Consider the following 6430-nt stretch of genomic DNA (forward strand, 5'->3'; position numbering starts at 1 on the left):
TGAGGAGGCGGGTGTTGGAACAGACCAATCGGGAGCGAGTGGGCGGGAGACACGTGACGGTTGGACAGAGAGCGCGAGGCGGGTAAGAGGAGAGATGATTGACGTGGAAACGGACCTCTGACAGCCAGTGTCTGATTGACAACTCGACTGAGCAATCGGAAGCTCCAACTGAGAGGCGGGTGTTCGACGGGACCAATGGGGAGCGAGTGGGCGGGGAGAGAGTGACGGTTGGGCAGAGAGCGCGAGGCGGTTGGGGGGGAGGTGATTGACGTGGAAACGGGACTATGACAGCTCAGTATCTGATTGACAAAAGCTCTCACCAATTAGAAACGCTGATCGAAGAGCCGGATGTTGTGAAAGGACCAATGGGGAGCGAGTGGGCGGGGAGAGAGTGACGGTTGGAGGAGGAGGAGAAGCGCGGACATGGCGGCGGCGGTGAGGAGTTGAGCAGTCGGGGAGGGAGCGGCCCCGAGAGGCGGGACAACTCGGCGCTGATGGCGGATCGGGTCAGTGAGAGACAGAGAGTGTGTGTGTGTGAGTGTGTAACGCCGTCTCCCCCCGTCACTGAATCCCAGTTTTCCTGCCTTTTGTCTGCAGTTTGTTTCTGGTGGGAAATGGCGTTGTGGCCGCACCTTCTCGAGCTGCTGGTGACCGGGAGCAGCTGTTTTGCAGAGAGAGAGAGAGAGAGAGATGGAGCACTGGTGGGCAGCGCCTCCCCGTCTGTCCCCCCGTCCCCCGCTGCTTGTTTCTCAGCCCTGAGGTGAGCGGTGTCTGAGGCTGTGGCCTTCTCCGTCTGATGGCTGTTGTTGGGGCGTCTGAGAAGATCTGACACTGAGGACACTATCCCGGGGAAAGGTCATGGTTTCCGACTCCATTACAACCTCTGTTGTGTTTAAACAATATTTAACTATTGCTTAATTGCTACATGTTCTTGTATTCGAGTACAGATAGTGTTTACACAATATTCAGCAGATAAAGCAGTGACTAATGTACAGAGAGTTTGTGTATATCGGTTTGATAAATGAAATGAAGTCGAAGAAACAAAAGTCAGCGACTTAGACTGTGGAAACATCAGAGAAGAGAAACTGATCGCTTCTCAATCTCTCTGTTCGTTGTCACGACTTTATTTGCTTCAGATGTTCATTAAATGCTTTGTGTACTTTTATTCATTGGCTGTTGATTGATCAAATGAAGTTGAATTGTATTATTGTGGGGTCCTTTCGGGTATGTTTTAGCACTTGTCAGAGGAGTTGGGTTCGATTCCCAGGAGGTCGAAACTTTGGCCAAGTTTCCTTACCCCATGACTCTGTTTACTGAGCAGTAAGTTGAAACCTGATTGTTAGTCAGTGGACAGATCACTTTTCTGGGACTAATAATCCTTTAAAAATCCTTCAGTATTTTTCATAAACAAATAAAATTTGGTCAATCAATCCACGATTGCCTGTGGGACACTGCTGTGTGCAATTGTCTTCACGTTTCGCCAACAAAACACATAGTGAATTCACTTGATATTCTGTGTAGCGCTTTGAGACATCTTGAAGATATGATCAGGCACAAAATAATAAGCAAAGATTATTACTATTATGATTATTGCACTGTTGTAATCATTAAAATTAAATTAGAGAAGAAGCACTTCTAGACATCTTGAAGACAGGATAAAGTGCTATATCAAAATGCAAGGATTATTATTATTAAACATTCTGAGACGTGACCTTACGAATGGCCTGAATGTGCTAAACATCTGTGTTCCTTTTGTCTTCAGGTGTCTGTCCCTTCAAACAGCAGTTGGTCTGTGATCCCCACTCACACAGCCACGTCCTGGTTTGGGGGAAAGTCCCAAACAGAGCAAAGAGCTGATGGTGAAATGGCGTCTGAACAGGAACTGGAGAACCTGAGAAATGAAGCCACGTGTTCAATCTGTCTGGAGTTTTATACGGATCCGGTGACTGTGACCACAGCTTCTGCAGAACTGTATTTTACAGTGTTGGGGCACAGAACAAGAAAGTGTGTCCTGTCCACAGTGCAGGCAGCAGATTCCCCAGAGGGGTGTTCGGCCCAACAGAACTCTGTCTAACATTGTGGAGAGTGTTCAGAGACTGAGCCTGAATCTGAGGCTGGAAGAGGTGGGAATCCAGTGTGAAGAGCATGAGGAGAAGCTGAAACTGTTTTGTGAAATGGATCAAAGAGCGATCTGTGTGGTCTGTGCGATGTCCCGTGATCACAAGGATCACACAGTCATTCCCATCAAGGAAGCTGCTGAGCTCTGCAAGGTATGGAATTGATATTAATCCTGACATTTCACACCGCTTTGTGAGTATGTCTCAAAGTGCCTCAGAATACGCGATAAACATAGCAGCAGGAACATAGGCACAGAAGGAGATCATTCAGGGCTTGAAGCCTGTTTGCCATTCAGTTAGATCATGGCCACAATCTGACCAACTGAACCAGGTGTTTAATATGTAAGATTGGTTTGATGACCAAGCTAAAGTTTAGTCGAGCAGATGAAGCTTTGTCAATGTGCTGTTACACTCTATGTGACATATTAGGAAAGAGATGATATTGTGTACAGCCGGTCACTGAGCAGCAATCTCGCCGGCCTCTGGGTCAGAAGGTTGTGTGTTCAAGCCCTGGTGTTGGCTGACTTGCTGACGGCATGTTAGGTAAATCCAGAAGTTCTGAGCGGCCTCACCATCTGACTGCTTCGATCGAGTGGAATGGAATATTACAGCTCTGTCACACAAGTGGAATATCCTAAACCAGTAATAGTGACTCTGTCCCTTCTCCCTGTTTACTTACATTCACTTTGTTTCAGCAAAAGCTGCAGAAAGCCCTGGAACCCTTCACAAACAGTTGGATGAAATGTCTCGGTGTCAGAGAGAAGAAGGAGCAGCTGAACTGGAAGTGAAGGTGAGCGGTTTGTATATCAGCTCTGATATAGCCCGTCCCATTGATATTGCTGTATGACAAACTTTCCCGCTGTTTCCAACCAGGACCACCCTACAGGTTAGGGCTTGATATCGCAGGGTTAACAGGAGATGAGTGGGTTTACTCACTGCCCACAGTGACTCTTCTGCCTATCCAGGTCCTGCCGATGAGCCAGTCTGGGCTGTGCCGTTATCAGCAGTGCCCTGGGATAGGGTGGACCGGCCTGGCTCAGGAACTGGAAAAGAGAACGTCACAGAGGCCTCTCTTGATGCCGCCATTCCATTGCCAGGCAGGTCACCTTGGATTCAGTTCAGGAGACCTCGCTACCCTCCCACTCAGGATGATATCAGCAGGTTCATGGGCAATGTCACCGTGACTGACAGGCTGAGCCCCTGTTCTTGTGTTGGATAATGTTAACATTGTGTTTATTGTGACAGAGACAAGCCGAGCATTTGAGGAAGAACATCGACGCTGAATTTGCTTAACGTCACCAGCTGCTGACTGAGGAGCAGCGAGACCTGATCACCAAACTCAGACTGCAGGAGGAGGCCATCGTGGGCCAAATAGAAAACAATAAGAGCCACATTTCCAAGCAAATTACTTCTATTAATCAGAGAATAGCAGAAATCCAGAAAAGACTGACTCTGCAGAACACCGAATTCCTGAAGGTGCATAGGCTGTGTGTCTGGTGTGATAGACAGACAGTGAGTGTGTTAATGCTGGTGTGTGTCTGGTGTGATAGATAGACAGGTGAGGATGTTAAAGCTGAATTTTGAAAGAGATGTATACGAGGGGGAAGTATTTTGTGTGACCTTAAATGATTGAATTACTACAAACTGCTGTGACTGATCAGAAATTTAGTTTTAATTCATTGAAACAGTAGATTGCTGATGACACGACACTGACTTAACTTGTCACGACCCCTGACGTCATCACGTTGTCACTATCCCGGCCTCATTTATTTATGAATGTATACATATGCCTTACTGGCCACTCCTGATACCTTGTCACTGAGACCTGTTGCCTCGGAGTGATGAGTTATCAGGAATCACAGCATTAAGCTGCCTCATAGCTGTTCAAATTCATCTCGATGGCTGTGTGCAAGATTGACTGTAACTCTCCTTACTTTTATTTCTTTTTCAGGATATCAAATCCATCATTGACAGGTCTGTAATCTTTCCTTCTGTCCATCTAGTTTGTGACATTCCCTTTGTGTAACAGAAAGTGTTATTAGTCATAGAGAAACATACGGGTGTGAGAGCCCAGAACATTATATCTGTCCAGTCTATTTCCAAATTCTACAGGGAATTGAGATGATAATAATAATCCTATCACTTGATAGAGTGCTTTATCAGATCTTTGAGTTGATGCAAAGCACTTAATAGAAAACACCGTAAATGATTGTATATTTTCTGGGAGAAACACAGCAGCCCATTGCAGTGTCCCAAACAAATTGGAATCAAGAGGTTATTACCTCTGGAAAATTGATCTGCTAATCGACTAACAACTTGGTTCTTACTTACTAGGTGTCAGTAGGAAAGCACTGAGTTGTAATGGAAGGAAATTTACCTAATGTTTTGCCCTACCTGGTAATCTAACTCTTCAGCTGCACGACTCCACAATGGTGGTGATGGTGAAAATCTCCACCTGAGTCATCGATATTGTGCCTGAATTTAATGAAACAAATCTCTATCTTGTGCCCCGGTCTGGTGTTGACATCAAGAAATCCACAAAAGTGTCTGTTGATGTGGCTGAGAGGGACCTCATTGGGTCTCTGAGGAGCAGAGAGTGGAAACTCCTGTTAAAGGGCATCACTGCAGGTAACACTGGCTCTTACTGTGTTCCTGTGATTGGAGTTTGACTCTGGGAATAGATGTGCAGTAAATGTCTTGTTCTCATTCCTCATCCCCTCGGTCGGGAATGCTGAATAAGATCATTGGGAGCTCAGCCCACCTCAGCCCCGCGGTGGCCGGGCCCCGGGTCACAGCCAAACATTACTGGGTCCCACGTGTAACCTGAGACACACAGAGCAGGAATCCAAACCTCACGGAAAGAACTATTGTCAACCATTCACCACACGATCTCCAACATGTCAACATTCTCTGTTTCAGCTCCAGCCTCTCTGACTCTGGATCCTAACACAGCCCATCCCCGGCTCATCCTGTCTGAGGACCGGACCCGAGTAAGTCAGTGACAGAGAACAGCAGGTTCCTGACACCCCGGAGAGGTTCAGTTACTGACCCAGTGACCTGGGGTCTGAGGGGTTCACATCAGGGAGACATTACTGGGAGGTGGGGGTGGGGAACAGCACACACTGTATAGTGGGGGTGGCCCGAGAGTCTGTGCCGAGGAAGGGGAATTTCACACAAGGAACTGAGGCTGGAGTCTGGGCTGTGGGGCTGTACAGTGCGGAATATAAAGCTCTAACCTCACCTCTTACCCCCCTCCCCCTGAGTGTGACCCCCCGGGTGCTGGGAGGTACCTGGACTATGCGGGAAGACAGGTGTCGCTGTACGACGCCGACCACATGTCTCATCTTTTCACTTTCATCCACATGTTCACTGGGAAACACTTCCTTTACTTCAGCCCTGGCCCTAACGCCGACCTGACACTGACCTGACCCTCTGACAGGGGTGAGGGTGATCAATCAGAGAGAGGTTCGAGGGTTAATGGGCAGAGAGTCGAGGATCATAGAAACAGGAGGAGGCCATTCAGCCCCTCGAGCCTGTTCGGCCATTGTGTAAGATCACGGCTGATCTGTACCTCAACCCCAGTTACCGGCCTTTGCCCCGTATCCCTTAACACCCCGACCTGACAAACATCTCCCCACCTCCGTCTGGACAGTGCGAATGGATCCAACCATAATCCACAGCCTTTTGGGGGAGAGAGTTCCAGGTTCCCACCGGCCTTTGGGTGAAAAACTACCCCTAATTTCACTCCTAAATACCCCGGCTCTAATGTTAAGATGATGCCCCCCTTATTCTGGATTCCAATTTCTCTGTATCTACACTATCGAATGTCTTTATTATTTTAAAATCCTCGATTAGATCACCCCTCATCCTCCTAAACTGACCGGAATAGTGACCAAGTTTATGTAACCAGTTATTGTGATTTAACCCTTTAAGCCCCGGGACAAACTCATATCGTGAAATGTCATTTTGCTTTGTGTTGTGTTGGTATCACAATAAAATGGGCGGATGTACAATCTCTCCGTGTGACGTGTGAGCTGTGATGTCAGGATTGGCTGTGATGAGATGTGAGACACGACACAGACTGAGGAGCAGATACAGGAGACTCCGGACTGCGGTGTCACAGGGCGGGACAGTCTATAGGGGAGGTGTTACTGTTAATATCAGACTATATAGAGGTGTCACTGTTAATATCAGACTATATAGAGTTGTCTCTCTCTCTCTGTATCCCTTTATTTTTGTGTCTCTAACTTGTTGAGTATCTCTGTCTCTCAAGGTCTGTGTCGCTGCCTCGCGCTCTGCTTCTCTGTATCTCT

The 6430-nt window shown here is 47.5% G+C and overlaps 1 long non-coding RNA gene across 3 annotated transcripts; it reads left to right on the forward strand.

The window, feature by feature from the left end:
• Window positions 1–360: 360 nt before the first annotated feature.
• On the forward strand, window positions 361–5065 carry LOC103173117. 3 transcript variants are annotated; one of them, XR_006085844.1, is made up of 7 exons: window positions 361–506; window positions 598–760; window positions 1763–2270; window positions 2813–2907; window positions 3363–3593; window positions 4069–4091; window positions 5037–5065. It is a non-coding gene; the product is annotated as an uncharacterized LOC103173117 (long non-coding RNA). The 3 variants fall into 3 exon arrangements; XR_006085842.1 differs by lacking the exon at window positions 5037–5065 and adding an exon at window positions 4452–4466; XR_006085843.1 differs by lacking the exon at window positions 5037–5065 and having other exon boundaries at window positions 4069–4131.
• The last annotated feature ends 1365 nt before the right edge of the window (window positions 5066–6430 follow it).

This window comes from Callorhinchus milii, unplaced genomic scaffold (assembly GCF_018977255.1).
Source record: "Callorhinchus milii isolate IMCB2004 unplaced genomic scaffold, IMCB_Cmil_1.0 Scaffold30, whole genome shotgun sequence".
Taxonomy (NCBI): domain Eukaryota; kingdom Metazoa; phylum Chordata; class Chondrichthyes; order Chimaeriformes; family Callorhinchidae; genus Callorhinchus; species Callorhinchus milii.